At 45.1% G+C, this 17492-nt stretch overlaps 2 long non-coding RNA genes across 2 annotated transcripts in view; one reads left to right on the top strand and one right to left on the bottom strand.

Annotated features, from left to right (window-relative positions):
* LOC309642742 overlaps positions 1-17492 on the bottom strand; it is a 335590-nt gene that overhangs the window by 238212 nt on the left and 79886 nt on the right. The gene's annotated exons all lie outside the window — the stretch shown is intronic.
* Positions 1855-17492, top strand: part of LOC309642725 — a 28041-nt gene continuing 12403 nt past the window's right edge. Inside the window, exon 1 of the long non-coding RNA XR_014253340.1 lies at positions 1855-15429. This is a non-coding gene — a long non-coding RNA (uncharacterized lncRNA). The remainder of the gene's footprint in view (positions 15430-17492) is intronic.

Genomic DNA, 17492 nt, shown 5'->3' with positions numbered 1-17492 from the left:
GTACACCTGTCAGAGCAGGTTGGCCTCTGCTCTGACAAGTCGCATCTCTATCAGCCCGTGCCCAGACTCAGCAAATGCCCTCAGAGACAAAAGCAGTCACTCATCTCTACTCACCTTGGAAGAGTTCTTTCTGCTCTGGAATTTAGTTCCATTAGACTTCTTTCTATCCATAGCTTTTCAGTGTCTCTAAAAAGAGATATGATTTTGTTAGTTTATCCATTTTTTTAATAATTGTTACAGTGAATACAATGGTCTTCTGTTACCTTCTACATCCTAACCACTGATTCTAAATATTTTAAATTCCCGTTATGATTTCTTATTTCACTTATTAGTTATTTAAAAGAGATTTTAAGTTTGTACTTTCATAATTTCCAAAACTATGAAGTTTTAAAATTTATCATTTTGGGGGCTTCCCTGGTGGTGCAGTGGTTGAGGGTCTGCCTGCCAGTGCGGGGGACACGGGTTCGAGCCCTGGTCTGGGAGGATCCCGCATGCCGCGGAGCAGCTGGGCCCGTGAGCCACAATTGCTGAGCCTGCGCGTCTGGAGCCTGTGCTCCGCAACTGGAGAGGCCACGATAGTGAGAGGCCCGCGCACCGCGATGAAGAGTGGTCCCCGCTTGCTGCAACTGGAGAAAGCCCTCGCACAGAAACAAAGACCCAACACAGCCATAAATAAATAAATAAATAAAATTAAATATTAAAAAAAAAAAAAAATTTATCATTTTGTTATTAACTTCTAACTTAATTGTGTGTTGATCATAGAATATGGCCTGTATCAGGGGTTGGCAAACTTTTTCTGTAAAGGGCCAGATAATAAATATTTTAGGCTTTGTGGGCCATATAGTCTGTGCCATTGTAGCACAAAAGTAGCCATGGACAATATGTGAATGAATGGGTGTGGCTGTGTTCTAATAAAACTTTATTTACAAAACCAGGTGGCAGGCTGGATTTGGCCTGCAGGCCATAGTTTGCTAACCCCTGGTTTATGTTATATTCAGAAATCTATTAAGGATTGCTTTGTATATATTTTATGTGTGCTTAAAAAGACTATATATTCTCTGATAAAGATTTATATATATATATATATTTTTTTTAATAAATTTATTTGATTTATTTATTTTTTATTTTTGGTTGCGTTGGGTCTTCGTTGCTGCATGCAGGCTTCTCATTGCGGTGGCCCCGCCCGCTGCAGAGCGCGGGCTCTAGATCGCGGGCTCAGTACTTGTGACGCACGGGCTCAGTTGCTCCGTGGCACGTGGGATCCTCCCCGCCCAGGGCTCGAACTCATGTTGCCTGCACTGGCAGGCGGATTCTCAACCACTGCGCCACCAGGGAAGCCCAAGAGTTATATATATTTATTAAACTTGTTAATTATGTTGTTCAAATCTTCTATATATTTGCTGATTTTTTTTGTTTGCTTGACCTAACAACAAAGAGAAATATATTTAAATTTCCTCTTAAAATGTAGATTTGTCAGATTCTTCCGGCAGGTCTAACAATTTTTTTTTTTTAAAGACTTTATTTTATTTTTTTTATTAACCCATTAACTTTAATTAATTAATTAATTAATTTATTTTATTTTTGGCTGTGTTGGGTCTTCGTTTTTTCTGTGCGAGGGCTTTCTCTAGTTGTGGCAAGCGGGGGCCACTCTTCATCGCGGTGCGCGGGCCTCTCACTGTCACGGCCTCTCTTGTTGCGGAGCACAGGCTCCAGACGCGCAGGCTCAGTAATTGTGGCTCATGGGCCCAGTTGCTCCGCGGCATGTGGGATCTTCCCAGACCAGGGCTCGAACCCGTGTCCCCTGTATTAGCAGGCAGATTCTCAACCACTGCGCCACTAGGGAAGCCCGGTCTAACAATTTTTGTTTTAACTCTCGAAAGGGCAATGTATTAGAAGTGGAAATGCCTGAGGCTAGTTAAGCCTCACCTGCTTTCCCAGCTCTTTACCCAAGCAGGGTTTATATGCTGGTCTTACTCCATGGACCCCTGTACTGGAATCTGAGATATTCCTGCCCGTAGTGAAGGAGCAGGAAGCAATTGTCTTAGGTTATATGCAGGGAGAGGCAGGAGCAAATTTTAAATAACTCTTCTCTAATCTTCACTATTTTTCACCTATAAAAATAGACATTTCACATGGTACAGTTGATACACATGGATATGGTTGTTTTGTTTGTAGCAGTGGTAATAAAAATGGGATTCTACTCTACACATTACTCTGTAACTAGCTTTTTTGGCTTAACAATACATCGTGGATAACAATTACAATTTATGTCTTCTTTTTATAGCTCTTTATAAGCCTAAATAAAATAATAATCACCAGGTACCCCAGTGCTGATAAAAACGCAGTATGTTTTATAGTGAACTGTGGAGGAACAGGGGACAGGGCTGGGCACAAAAATAAATCTGAGGGGGCAGAAGAAAGGAGATTGACATTTCCCAGAGAAACTGACAGGTTAGCCAATGTCCCAGGTCAAATCCATCTTCTTGGAACCACCTGGCATTTCCTCTGACACCTAAAGCACTCGGCATAAAGCAGTTACTGACCACATGGTGGCTGCTTGGCTCATTTTTCTTAGGTATGTGTATGCTTAATCTGTGTTCTATCAGTTCTTTGAGGGTTTCATAGTTCTACTCTGCCCTCCCACTCCCCACCACTCACCCATGCCCTTTGCCTCTTGTGCCTGGTACATAGAAGGCAGCACTTACTGGGAAATTGAAAATCCGTCTCTCCTCTCAAAGAGGGCTAGAGCTACTTGGTCAGTCTCTGAGCCCCAGATTCTAGTCTATCTAGATTTCTGAGTCAGCTGGTGAGGCCAGCGAATGCTTCTGGGGGGAACACAGGCTGGACTGTCCTGGGATTGAAGCTTGGATCTGAATGGTCAGACAGTGTCTGGAGTTTTGCACAAAAGAGAATTGAATGTGGATCAGCTGGGAGGTTCTTGTGATAGCCCTGGTGCCCTGCGCCTCCAGGGCACTGGAACCCTGTGGGAGCACATAGCTGGCATTTTTTTGCTTGAGATTAGGAAGTCTTTTGCTTCCTCTGTGTAGAGGCTTGAATTCAATGGACTGTTGTGGTAGGATGGAGTCTTTTTTTTCGGTAAAAATGAGACAGAGATTTGCCTCCAGTTTTTACAAGGTGGTGGGCAAATGAGCTGTCTCTCTGGCGTTCAGTGGAAAGCCAGTTTAAGAGCATGTGGTCACATTTTTGTCCGACATCATCAAGAGCATAGAGAATCTGTGATTCCAGCCTCAGAAGAGGGAGCTTTTCTCTCTGATGTGATTCTCCAAAGACCATCTTTATACAAGAAGTGTCAGAGCCCCATTTCATAGTAAGTTTCTTTTGATGTTTTATTTTGGTTGAAGATAAATTTCTTATCATCACTCAAGGACTGACATCATCTCCAGATGGTGGTGTCCAGAGAGCCTTCCCAGGCCTGGGAGGTGATGAGTGGTGGTGGGATGACCAGGCTGAGTGGCAGGTCAGGTGTTGTATTTCTTCCTGGGCTTCAGTCTGGCTCTCCCTGGGCTAATCATCTCTCTGCCCTCTTCCTTGTGTTGCAAAGGACGTTGGGAGAGCATGAGAGTGCAAGTTCAAAAGAGAATTTAAGCTGCTCTTTCACACTCTGCCACAATTTGTTTTCTCTGGGTCTTTTGTCAGCATAGTCTTTGGAGTAGAACTTGCCTAGGGTTTTCTTAGGTTTCTCAATTTTGAGAAGAAATTGTGTAGTGCCCAACTGCAAGTAGACTGAGGAGGGTGGGCTGGGATTGGACGTGCAGAGTGGTTAAATGAATGGGTGAATGAACATACAATTGGTTGGATGTGATGAGGAACCTCAGAATGACACAAGAAACATACTCTGAGGCCTGTTTCTTCCAGAAACGGAGTAGATCCTGGCTGTAAAGTAGTTACATAAGCATTGATAGTTTAAATGTATAGTCCAAGAACTTCTTCCTAACCAGCCAAGTCATGAATGCACGACTTGAAATAAACCACATGCTAGAGGTGTCAATGAGTTAGGGAGCATGGGAGCCTTGGGCCAGAGTTAGGAATCAGACCCTGTAAACCTTTGTTGAACATTCTCCAGAATGTGGGCCAGTCCGCAAAGCCACCCTCCTGTCAACCAGCCCAGCTGAAGGGCACGTGTACTTGAAGTTGTTTCTATCACGTTCACTCTTGCTTTAATAAAAGCATTCATAAGTCTGGGGTCTTCTCTTATATTTCGGTCAGTCAGTGATTGTGTCTTCACTAAGAACCTTGGATAAGCATGATTATCATCCTTGGGAGGTCATGGGAAAGAAGATTTTTTTGCAAGAATCCACAGAACTAAGGCTGATGAAAAAGTCAGGAGGCAGATTGCATCTCAGACGTGACCAGCCAACAACGGAAAAGGCTACTTTAAAGGGTGAGGTATCACCTACCCAGGTCTTGTCTTGAATGGAGATAGGAATAGGATGTGAGGTGCCAGGTTCTTTCCAGTTCTCCAAGATTATGCTTTTACCTCCTGGAGTCTCAGACCTGGGGCAGTGAATCTCTGAATTGCTAAAATGTTGGTATTTTATCCCCCATCCTCAGCCCCTTCAAGCCACTTGTCCCATTTCTCTCTACAGCTGCAGACCCCTATCAGGCCTACTCTCAGAACAGCATCTATGAATTCCTCTATGAGGACCTATCATACTTTTAGTGGGTGAATCCACTTGACTGTAGGCATCTGGAACATGGCTCTGCACTTCAGCAGGTTGCAGAATGGCCAGGAGGGCTTGTTAAACACCGATGGTTGGCTCCATCCCCAAAGTTTTCAATTCAGTAGTTCTGCAGCAGGGCCTGAGAATGTGCATTTTTAACAAGTTCCCAGGTAATGCCCCTACCACTGGTCCAGGGAGCAGACTTTGAGAACCACTGCCCTAGAGACCCAAGCCAGCCTACTCTCAGTAAGGCCCAAATCTGGAGGGATGGATTAGTAAGTGTTAGGGCACATCCTCCTCCTTCGTTTTTCTCTCCTGTCCTTTTATCAAGGCTCACTTCTCCCTGGCTCAGGGGCCTCAAAGGAAACTCTGACAGAGGCTGATGCATCCCAGACCCGAAGTCACTTCCCTTGGGAAGCTGTCCATGCACTTCCGGGATCAGGTGTTGTGCCTCCCCTTACTTCCTCCGGATGTGACCACGCCCGGTTCACAGTTTGTAACTATAATTCATGTGACTTCTTTTAATTTTATTTTATTTATTTATGTTTTGGCTGCACTTCACAGCTTGTGGGATCTTAGTTCCCCGACCAGGGGATTGAACCTGGGCCCTCAGCAGTGAAAGCACCAAGTCCTAACCGCTGGACTGCCAGGGAAGTCCCGACTTCTTTTTTTTATTATTTATTATTTACAACTATACTATTAAAGTATAGTTGATGTACAGTATTATATAAGTTACAGGTGTACAAAGTGTACACAGTAGTGATTCACAATTTTTAAAGGCTATACTCCACTCAGAGGAAGCCATTTTAAATCTTTTTTTTTTTTTTTTTTTTTTTTCTGGCCACACAGTGCAGCTTGCGAGATCTTAGTTCCCTGACCAGGGCTTGAACCCATGTCCCCTGCATTGGCAGGCGGATTCTTAACCACTGTGCCGCCAGGGAAGTCCCCCTCTTGTGACTTCTTAATTAAGCTCCCTCTCCTCCAGAGACTGTAAGCTCCATGAGGGCAGGATTTAAGAACAGTAGGAAAGAGGTGGAGGGACAGTGGTAGATCACCCCCAGGACTGTGGAAGAGGGTGGAAGAACAGGGGTATTTGTCCTGAAAGAAGCTCCTAGTGATGCGAGGAGGATGGAAGGAGGTGACATGGGACAGTCACTAGGACTTTTGGCTCAGGTCTACCCCAGCTCAGTCTGGCACCAACACACAAGGTTTACCTTCTCTATTTTTTCCACCAATCTGGGCACTTCATATCTCCCCAGATTTAAAAACCTGAGTTGGTGTTTGATTCCACTTATACCAGGTACCTAGAATAGTCAAATTCATAGAGTCAGAAAGTACATTGGTAGATGCTAGGGGCCGGGGGGTGTGGGGTGGGGAGGGGGAATGGGGAGTTAGTGTTTAAAGGGGACAGAGTTTCAGTTTAGGAAGGTGAAAAATTCGAGAGATGGATGATGGTGAGCGTTGCACAACAGTGCGAATGTACTAAGTGCCACTGAACTGTACAGTTAAATAGGATTAAAATAGTATGTCTTATATTATGTAACTTTTACCACAAAAAAAAAACATTAAAAAAAATGAAAGAAATGGAATGAACCTTATACAAGTTTCAAAACTTACAGTTCAATTTTTGTGAACTTGTTTAACGAATACTGTATTGAATTTGGGTTAAACATATTCACATATGTGTTTCTCATGCTTAATTCTGTTATTTACAGGGTGTTTTCCTTCTACATACTTTAGACTATAAATGCTTTACTTAAATAAATAAATAAATAAAAATAAAAATCTGAGTTGGTTTTACTAATTCTGAGCTACTTGCCGGCTCTAAGCCTCAGCTACTGCACCCGTAAAATGAAAAAGTAAAGCCCCAAGGTGGGAGAGATCCGAGTTCAAAACCCGGCTTTGCTTCTGCTGCGTTTCCATGAGTACCTGACTCAACCCCTCTAAGCTTCAGCTTCCCTGGGCATAAGGAAGTAGTCTTCTACTTCCTGACGTTGTTGGGAAGCTTCTGGAGTCAATACACAGGAAGTGTTTAGCACAGTGCCTGGCACACGTGAGGGCTCAGTGCACACAGGTTGCCGTTGTCATCACCATCTTCACCACCCTCTTCACCATTGTCACCATTCTTGTCCTTCCCACCCAAAGCTTCTGTGAGGGCCCAGTGGGACAAAGAACTTTATAACCATAAAGCAGCCTCTGAATGTCAAGGACACCAAGGGCCCCAGCCCCTGACCACGAGGCTGCAGTAACATCCCCTTCATTGGAAACAAGGCCCGCACCCTTGCTTCCACAGGATGCTGGAGCAGGCTTCACCCCTTCCAGTCCTTTGGTGACCCTTGATACTGTGACAAATGCATCTTTTGTCCCTTTCTGTTCTCAGGACTCCAACTAACCAACCAAAGAACTGTTACCCAAGAGCATTGTTCCCAAGGAAGAAAAGAGCCAAACACCCACACATACCTGCTTTGTGCCAAGAATCTACACTCGGGTTGCAAGGCAGCATATGTTGTCCTTTTGGAAAAATGAAAGTGAGACCAAGTGAAGAGCCAGTAGAGGTGTCTCAAGTCATCCCAAGGCAAGTGAGTGGGCGGCCAAACCCTGATGGTCTCACTCCTCCCCAAGCCACACCCTCCCTGACCTTTGCCTTAGGCAGCTTCCTGTCTTTCTCTGTAAAACAGGATGAATAAAGAGATACTCAAGTCTCATGATCTCAAAGGGTAGATCCTGAAGTTTAAACCCACTTACTTGACTGAAGAGGCCCAGAGAGGGACAAACACTTTGCCAGGTTATGCAGTGATTTTTAGCTGGACCCAAACCCACTTCAGTTAGATCTTTCTGTTTGAAATAACTGGGCTAATGTTATCTACAGTGTGATTTTTTTTTAAAGGTAAATGCTGTAGTGGTATTCACCATAGCTTAATAGACTGTAAAAGGCCTCTCCCCCCTGAGTACCATTTGCCCTTCTTATTAACCTCAGTGTCTGAGCTGATGCTCTGCTGTTGAAGAAGAGTGTAGTACAGGGGTGGAGAGTGCAGGAGCTGGAGCCAGCTGGATCTCCAATCTCAGCTCTGCTACTTACCTGCTGTGTGAAATTGGGAAGTTACTTTACCTCTTTGAGCCTCAGTTTCCTCATCTGTAAAATGGGACAATATTACTTATGATGTGTTCTAGTGAATTAATGTCTTGACTCATTTGTAGCAGTGCCTGACAAATAATACGCCCTCAATAAATGCTAGTTACAATTACCTCCAAGTGAGTTGCTTAAGGGAAAGATGGGAAGTCAGTTGATTAGGGGGTTCTTGCTCTCTGATAAAGAGCTGAAAACGATTCAAAGAAAGCATAGCTGGAAACCAACAGCCATTGGTAGATGCAGGTGAATAGTGGATTTTTCTGTTATTAAAACGCTGGGCTATCAGAATCCCTACATTCAGTTAAATGACACAAGAAATGAAGCTTTTTTTTTTAATTGAAGTATAGTTGATTTATAATGTTGTGAAGCATCTGTTTTGAAATTGTGTTGTGATGGTACCTTTGCCAGCTTTTTTGGGAAGGGCAATATTCAGTTTACACAGATGCTTTAAATTCTGAGGAGGGAGTTGTAGGGAGATCTGTGTGAGTCCCAGAGAGAGGATCGATGGGCTCCCTGGGGAATTGAGTGATAGAAAAATGCTGGCTTCCAGCAGGAAGGAGGGTGTGCATGCAGAAGGAACCACGGCGGTGGGCCAGTGGAAATGACACCAATTTCTACATGAACTCTGGGCCAAGGCGTCTTTTGACAAAAAGCAACGCTACTTTGAATGACCTTCAAACTGAGTGCCCTGGACCAGTCCCTAGGGTTTCTTTTCCCCCTCACTCCTGTCTCCTGGGTAACAGCAGATAGGAAGCCAGCGAAGAAGAGGATGAGAGCATAATCTTCTCTGTCATACGACAGACCCATGGGGTCTTTAAGAAAGAAATACCAATGGGAAAGATGTAAGTTTATTCTCTGTTAGGTTGCTTTGGTGATCCAGGGCAGTGTTTGAACTAGACTTGGGAAGCTGCCCTGGTATCAGAAAGTGTGCATGTGGAATTTGTTGATGAGCAGCTTTGAATGCTAGTGGGCAGCTCAGCTCCTGCAGGCTCTCCTTGTAGAGGGCCTGGAGCTGGGGAGTGTGTGATTCACCCCACCCCAGCATTCAGGATGTTGAGGCGCGAGGAGGGGTGGATGACATGACAGACTCTGGAGGAGAGGCAGCTCGTGGAGTGGGAAGAGGGCTCTGGAGTCTGTGAGAGCTGCACCCATGCTTGTTTCCCCATGTCCTGCTGTGTGACCTTGAGCAAGTTACAGCACCCCTCTGAATGTCAGCATCTTCATTTATAACTTAGGATCATATTATCCCCCTTGTAATGGTGTTACCAGGATCAAGTGAGAAAATGTATAAGTGCAAAAGCAACTCTTTCTTCTTATGGCATTATCAGTGATTATTGTGCAACAAAGTTTCTTTATGGCCAGCTGCCATTCAGGTCGTGCTAATAGCTCCCTTGAGGGATCCAAGTAGCTGTATGTGATCTTCACAATGACCCACTGAGGTAGACAGGAGAGCAGTTGCTACCAGGTGACACTCTGAGGCTTGGAGGGGTGAAGCATTTTCCCTGAGACCATTTAGGTAACAGGTGGTGGACCCAGGACTAGAGCGAGCCGGCTCTCTGACTCTTAACTTAGGACTCTTCTATGACAGCCTGCTCCTGGAGGGCTCAGTCACCTATTGCTGCGTTAAAAAACCACCCCCATACTTTGTGGCTTAAAACAATAAGCTCATGATTCTGTGCTACAGCAATTTGAGCTGGGCTCAGCTGGGTGGTTGTAAAGGAAGACGTTTCACCTGTGTCTCTCCTTCTCCCTACTCACACTGAACACTTCTGGTCACCAAATGGATGGGGTTTCTTTCCCAAACCAAGCAATTCTGTGACACCAGAATTATAGAATGTCCTCTAATTTAACACAATTCTGACACCATCTACCGACCCCACAGGTTAAAGGCTCAGTCCCACAAGACTGTCTCCCCACCTCCACTTCAATGCCAGTCACAAATCCAGGTTGTCACCTGTGCTTCTGACCAGTTGACTGTAGATCAGAGTTTCCCACAACCCCCTCCTCAAGTTTGATTAATTTGCTAGAGCAGCTCACAGAACTCAGGGAAACAGTTTACTTACTAGACTACCAGTTTATTATAAAAGGATATAACTCAGGAACAGCCAAACGGGAAAGATTCATAGGGCAAGGTATGTGGGAAGGGGCATGGAGTTTCCATGCCCTCTCTGGGTGCACCTCCCTCCCAGCACCTCCATATATTCATCAACCTGGAAGCTTCTGAACCCCATCCTTTCGGGTGTTCAAGGAGGCTTCAATACATAGGCATGATTGATTAAATCCCTGGCCGCTGCCGATTAATTTGTCCTCTAGCCCCTGTCCTTTCCCCATAGGTGGGCTGAGGGTGGGGCGGAGAGGGGGCTGAAATTCCAACCCTCAAATCGCAGGATTGGTTCCCTTGGCAACCAGCCCCATCCTCATTAACATAAACTCAGGTGCGGTTGAAAGAGGCTTGTTATGAATAACAAGACACTCCCCTTTATCGCTTGAGCTGTTTCAGGAATTGGAGCTGTTTGAGGACAAAAGACCAAATATTATAACCAAAGATTCTCCCATAATTTTTTATCACTTAGGAAATTACAAGGGCTTTAGGAGCTATGTGCCAGGAACAGGGTTGAAGACCAAATATATATTTCTTATTGTAAATCACAGTATCACAGTGGTTCTGCAGATCTGAGGCAGATGTGACTGGTCTTGGTCGGGCTCGCTCCTGTATGTCAGTCAACTCCCTGGTTGGCTGGGGGCTGGCCTCAGATACCCACCTGGGATGACTGTTTCTGCCCCCATTGTAGCCTCTCATCATCCAGTAGGCCAGTAGGGACTTCTTCCCAAGACAGCAGTGGCAGGGCTCCCAAGAGCAACAAGAGAGAGTAAGTCCCTCATGTGTAGGCACTTTTCAAGTTTTTTCCTGTGGCACAGTTGCTATTGGCCAGTCGGCCAAAGCAAGTCATTTGCCAAGCCCCGGTCTTTGTGGACGGGAACTACCCAAGGGCCCGGCTACAGAGAGACCTATCCATGGTTGCAACAATCTACCATGTGTACAGTGTGTACAGTGATGGGGGGAGAAGGTGAGTGCCAGGGCTCCAGTCTTTATCCAACCTAGGGTTCTGTGCCATGGGCCAGAGGTTGGTGTTCTTACTCTGAGAAGTCTTCTTGGATTTCTAAATATATATCGTTCAAAATATAGTTCCCCACTCTTCTCCTGTCACAATGCACTATAATTGCTCTTTAATTGTTATAAGCTCTGCAAGGGCAGGGACCGTGTCCCTCTTTTCCACTACAGTGCTCCTAATATCTAGTACAAAGAAATACTTGGTGAATGGACATTTGTATAAATTCTCTTTTGAGAATTACAGAGAGGTGTTTTCTCATGCTTCATAATGGGGCTATATCTGGCAGCTTGATATCCCGCCCGGGCTTCTTGGGGTTAGAATGATCTCTGGCCCACAGTGAGTTGGTAAGTGCAGATAAAACAAAACATTAATAATAATAATGGCCATTTATTTAGTACTGATAGTTGTCGCTTATTAAGTACTTACTGTTATGCCAGGCTCTCTGTATTACTTAATCTGCAGTGCCCGTCAGGAGAGTTCTAGACTCTACTAGACCTCCAGATTTAATGATTGCCACAGGCCACACTCGGCCCCATTCTGCGTGCAAGGCTGTAAGACAGGAACCACAGCTTGCCGGCAGGGCAAGGCGGAGCACTTCTTTCCTGAGGGAGTCCGTGTAGCAGTCCACAGACAGGAGGAGACAAGATCTCACTGGGCAGGTGCAGGATTCCTCTCTGCTTAAAAGCCTCCTGCCCCACAGGAAACAAATTCTCTTGTAGCAGCTCCATAGGGACATCTTCCAGAGTCCCTGCAGGGGACAAGACAAGAGTCACCTCTCTCAGGAAGCCCAAAGCTATGGCATTCCATCTAGTATTTATAGTTCTTCCAACCCAGAAGCAATCTACCAACTAGTGGTCATCTTTACCCTAGGAGATGTTGCTCAGAAATATATTTGACATACTACCCTTACCAGGTAAGCAGGGGAACAGAGCTAAAGCACTAACCTAAGGCCACATTCTAATGCAAAAGGGGGAGTTCCCTGGTGGTCTAGTGGTTAGGATTCCGGGCTTTCACTGCTGTGGCCGGGATTCAGTCCCTGGTGAGAGAACTGAGATCCTGCAAGCCGTGCCGTGCAGCCAAAAAGAAAAAAAAGTAGAAAAGGGTTATTAATTTTCACCTATTATTACCCCCGCTTTACAGACAAGGAAACTTAGAGAAGTTCAGTTAAGTGGCAGAGCAAGGATTGAGCCCAGGTCCCAGGCTGCATTGCTATTTTAACTGTTAGCCTATCTAGCATAATTAGGAGGAGAACATCTTTTTATAAAAACAAAGTTAAATCATAATTTACAAAGCAAAATCTTTGTTATGCTTAGATCATGTTCTGCTTTGGACTGTGCCAGCGACTGGAATTTCATTAGCATTGGGTTGATGGAGCCTGTTACCTCCTGTCAGTGTCGGTGGAGCAAACTAATAGAGGAGCTGGGGATAAAACCAAGCAGGCTTTACACTCCCAGCCAGGTCCCTCCAAACCTTTTTTGGTCATGCACTCTATCAGTAAAATATTTTTGTAGACACATTCCCAAATGCATGTGTTTTAATTATTTTGAGATTATATACATGTATGATTCCATATATGTGGAATGTTCAGAATAGACAAATCCCTATATAGAGAAGAAAGTAGATTAATGGTTGCCAGGGGCTGGGGGTGAGGAGTGAGTGGGGAGGGACTGCTGGTGGGTACAGGATTTCTTTCTTTTTTTTTTTTTTTTGACCATGCCACTCAGCTTGTGGGATCTTAGTTCCCTGACCAGGGATCGAACCCTCGCCCCCTGCAGTGGAAGAGACGAGTCCTAACCACTGGACCGCCAGGGAATTCCCTACAGGGTTTCCTTTGGGGTTAATGAAAATGTCCTGGAATTAGATAGTGGTGATGTTTGCACAACCTTATGAATACACTGAAAGCACCGAATTATATACATACTTCGAAATGTGAATCTTTTGGTATGTGAATTATAGCTCAATTTTTAAAAAATTATATACATTTAGTAATGTACTAAAAGAATATACACACTATAAAGAATAGCCTAAAAAAGTTACAGAGTGAGATTTAAAAAGTTGTAAATAAAAGTTCTGATAGTGTCCTCCCTCACCCCAACAAATTGCCTTGTGCTCTCACTGTGGAGTCACTGCTCTAAACCACCTCTGAACAGGCTGTGCTTCCAATTATAAGCCACTTATGCTCTCAGTAAAAGCCCTTTTGCTTTCACAACTGTTTTGAATTTCAGTACATTTGCTAATCAACCAACAAGAATGATGGTAAACTAACATATTTTGAATATGTGCTAGATGCCAAGCACTATTCTAAGTGCTCTGTTTATGTACACACACCTCATTCCTATGTGGCTCTTTTATTACAGTTATTATCCCCATTTTACAGTTGAGGAAACTGAGGTTCAGATAGGCTAAGTAACTTTTCCAGAGTCAAGGCTATTATGTGGCTGAGTAGGGCTCCATACCAAGCAGCATGACCTCGAGTCTGTGTTCAACACCTACTATGTGCCTAGAACTGGGGACCCACAAAGTCCCTGCACCCTGGGAACTTATCCTCTGATGGTAGACAGTGGCAATTATCAAGTAAATATCAGACAAGTACTGATATTTCTAAGTTCTCTGAAGGATATACCACAGCCAAGTTCTGTGTCTTTTCTCATCCAGAAATTCTCGGGATGAAGGAATTAAGTATGAACTTTAAATCAAATTTTGTTTAGGTAAACAAATAACAAAGCAGCCTCACAAATTTTGTTTATGCCTCTGAGCTGGGCCACGGAGGCTTTGGGGTGTCAATGGTGCCAGGTATCCTGCCAAGACCAATTCTGGCAGAATTCACAAACTTTGAATCGTTGGGATTCAGTGGCTGGATGCCCAGCTTACGCCAATGTTTAGAAGTGTGGACTCTTGGCTTACCCTCTGAGAACTGAAAAAGCCTCAAATAGTAGGGAGGCTTTTGGATTTGCTGCAGCACACTAATTGTTAGGCAAATCACACAATATTGTAAGCTGTTCATGATATGTAGAGACAATAAAATTGCTACGAATTTTGAGTTAGGCTATTTGACATTTATTGAATAAGGATTCTTGAATTAGCCTTTCTGTATATGAATTATAAAATCTCTACCCAGTGTAACTATAAAAAATGATGAGATCTTGATTAATTTGACATGAAAAGATTTTCATAATATATTATTCCTTGGAAAAAAGTAGTTTTTAAAAGTATATTGTAGACAGTGTGTGTAATATGCTATCACACACAAGAGGGGGACAGTATATATTAAGATTTGCTTGTATAGGCACAAAATATGCCTGGAAAGATATACCACAAACTTATACCATTGATTGCCCAGCGAGGGCAACTGGGCGGCTTGGGAACAAAGGTTCAAGGAGGACTTTTCACTATGTGGCTTTTTGCACCTTTTGAATATTAGAGTGAATGTATTGTTTCCAAAATAAAAGAAGAAAAAAAGTATATTATAGCATGGTTCCATTTTTGGAACCATGTTGTTATTGGTATGTAGTCATCTGGAAATATAAGGAAGGGATATGTACCAAAATATTAATAGAGCTTGTTTCTACAGGAATAAAGGTGATTTAAAATTTTAAACTACTTGCCTATATTTTCTGGCTTTTTTGTGATGAGTGTGCATTGCTTTTTTTTTTTAATTTATTTATTTTATTTATTTTATTTTTGGCTGTGTTGGGTCTTCGTGGCTGTGCGCAGGCTTTCTGTAGTTGCAACGAGCTGGGGCTACTCTTTGTTGCGGTGTGCGGGCTTCTCATTGTGGTGGCTTCGCTTGTTGTGGAGCATGGGCTCTAGGCGTGCGGGCTTCAGTAGTTGTGGCTCACGGGCTCTAGAGCGCAGGCTCAGTAGTTGTGGCGCATGGGCTTAGTTGCTCTGCGGCATGTGGGATCTTCCCAGACCAGGGCTCGAACGCTTGTCCCCTGCATTGGCAGGTGGATTCTTAACCACTGCACCACCAGGGAAGCCCAGAAAATTACTTTTTTACCCAGAGATACTCCCTACCGTGTTTAAATTAGACAGGGGAAAAGAGCGACACCGTGATGACGATCACACCTCTGAAAGGCTGGCCTTTGGAAGTTGTCTTGGCTAATTTCCATTCCTACATGATCTCCTCCCCAGAGCAGCACCCAATTCCAGACCTCTGTGTAAGCAGAGGAGGCTGTAGTTGGGATGAGACACCACCTGCAGACTAGGTTCCCGGGAATTTCTTCTGGGATGATATCCCGCCAGAAACCTTATGACAGTTTACTTGGGATTACAGACCCTTTTGGAAATAGGGGCCTGCACTCTGCCCCTGGGCCTCGGTATCTGGTGTTTAGCTCCCAGCTGGGGAACAGGAGCGAGGCTGGTGCACCCCCGACACTGCCTCCTTTGGGCTTTGCTTTTCTCCAGGCATCACAGCCCCTGCTGCTGAGAGCGGAAGAGAAGAAAGGACCTAGGCACAGCAGGTGTCCTCCCCACCATGGGGCAGACCTGCCAGCGAGGATGGGTAAGATCTCCTCTAGCTTTTCTCTAACTTCACGTGGTCACAGGCACCCCTGCCCGCTCAGCCCACTCCCTCTGGCAGGTGTTACATTAGGGTCCATTTTATAGGAGGGAAGCCCCAGACCAAGAGCACTGCAGGGACCTGTTATGGAACAAGTCAGGAGCCCCTCAGATCCTGCCTCTAATTCTCTTTGCAGTTTAATTTTCACCAGGGCCAGAAAGGTCCTGACCAAGGGGAGCCCAGAGGATCATTCATGTAACCCCTCCGCTTAATTGCTTCTTAGACAGTCATGCTGCAAAGTCACAAATGTGTGATGAAAACAAGAGTGTGGATTTTTCTAAGAGAAACCTTCCTTGGCTGGATTCTACGTTGCCATGTAAAAGCTGAAGCCCATTCTTGCCTCTTACAGAGAGCTTTGCTTCTCCTCTGGATGTTGAAACACACCCTGGAAAACGTTTACAGGACAAATTATGTTCTGAGTGGCTGGCTCATTTTAAATTAACCTGTGCTGCAGAATGCCCCTGTGGGCAAAAACTACAATTGCTCCCTTTTTAAGTTAGGGAAATAGAGGCACAGTGGTGTTTAAGCCCAAGGGACAAACGCAAGGCTAGCGCCCTGGGGACAGAACTCTCTCACAGTAGGTTCTCAATCGCTGCTGTGGCCCAGCCTGTTTGCTTTGTGAAGACTTTCCCCAGGTCAGTGCTTGGATGTCAAATTAGTTCCCAAATAGCATCTGAAAGTGGGGAGGAAGTGCTAGCTTGGGAGGGAGCCGCTTTGGCCTCCAGGTGAGAAGCTTGGGCACACAGCAGGTGGGGTGGGGTGGGGGGACTTTCCCTCAGTCCTGCAGGACTGGTTTAAAATGCCCCCTTCATCATCTCTGAGAAGGGCTTTGCAAAGTGTAGCCCAGACACATCCTTCCTACCTTGCAGGGCATTGAGAGAATTGGACTCGATCCCATTTCTAACCCCCAAGTGGAAGCTCAGTCTCAAGAATCCAAGGCACCTGTTTGTTATAGTGGGGAGACTCTCTGTGGGTCCCGGGCCTCCGATGTCTCTTCTTTCTCTTCTCCTTTACTCCACAACCAGAGAGAGACAAGTTTTGCCTGCTCTGGGGAAGGAGGAGCACTTCCACACCAGGAGGTTCGTCTGGGATGTCATTGCCACATCTCCTGGTCCCCACTGTCCCCTTCCTGTGCCCCTGCTTGGCTTTGCCAGCCCCAGGCAGAATGCCACCGAGCCTTTAAAGCAGGCCAGGCCAGCCTTGGAGAGGTGGCACAAAGCAGCCAGTGTCAGAGGCGCCACGTGGCAGTCAGCAGGCTCGGGCACTGGCACTTGGAGTTCAGGGTCAATCTGTGGGTCTAGGGCTGGTCCTCCATGGTACTTGGGGGTCCAGAGAGAGGAACACGGGCTCTGGGGTCTCAGACACAAGCTGAAAACCTATGAGTTGGAGCTTGGTTTGACCCCTCAAGCAGGCTGGTGTAAGTTGGCGTTGTTGCCCTGTGCCTCCGTATAAATCCATGATCTTTTCTGCAGCTGCTGCCATTTCAGGAGCAGTACCCCGTGCCAGCCACTTCACTTTACGTGGTCTCCTTTAATTTTCACAAAGGCCCAACAAAGTAGGTATCGTTCCCATTTTACAGATGGGGAAACTGAGGCTTAGAGAGGTTAAATTACTTGCCTAATTTTGCACAGCTGGTCAGTGGCAGATCCAGGACATAAACTCTGGTCTCTCTGACTCCAAGCCTGTACTCTTTCTATCTCCACATCATACTCAAGGCTCAGGGTGAGGCCTGCCGCTCAGACCATAACTTCCTTAGGACAGTTATATTTCAAGTTGTTCCAAGCTTAGAAATGTTGTGCTTTGAATATTGAATTCCCACTCTTAATCTAAGGAAGGGCTAGAAATTATATGGTCCATTCAGTTTCTTTCTCCTTGGCTCCCTGGCTATTCCAAGCCCCAGACAGTATTTTTCACTGTCTCCTTACTCTTGATTCTAGGCCTGTAAGTATCTGCAAGGCTTCATGAGAGCCCTTTCAGCAGGAAGTTTGCTCTCGTGGGGTATCAGT

The sequence above is a fragment of the Balaenoptera physalus genome (assembly GCF_965194825.1).
Source record: "Balaenoptera physalus genome assembly, chromosome: 14".
Classification (NCBI taxonomy): domain Eukaryota; kingdom Metazoa; phylum Chordata; class Mammalia; order Artiodactyla; family Balaenopteridae; genus Balaenoptera; species Balaenoptera physalus.
Note: the sequence above shows the minus strand (reverse complement) of the source record. Positions and strands in the feature narration are given on the sequence as shown.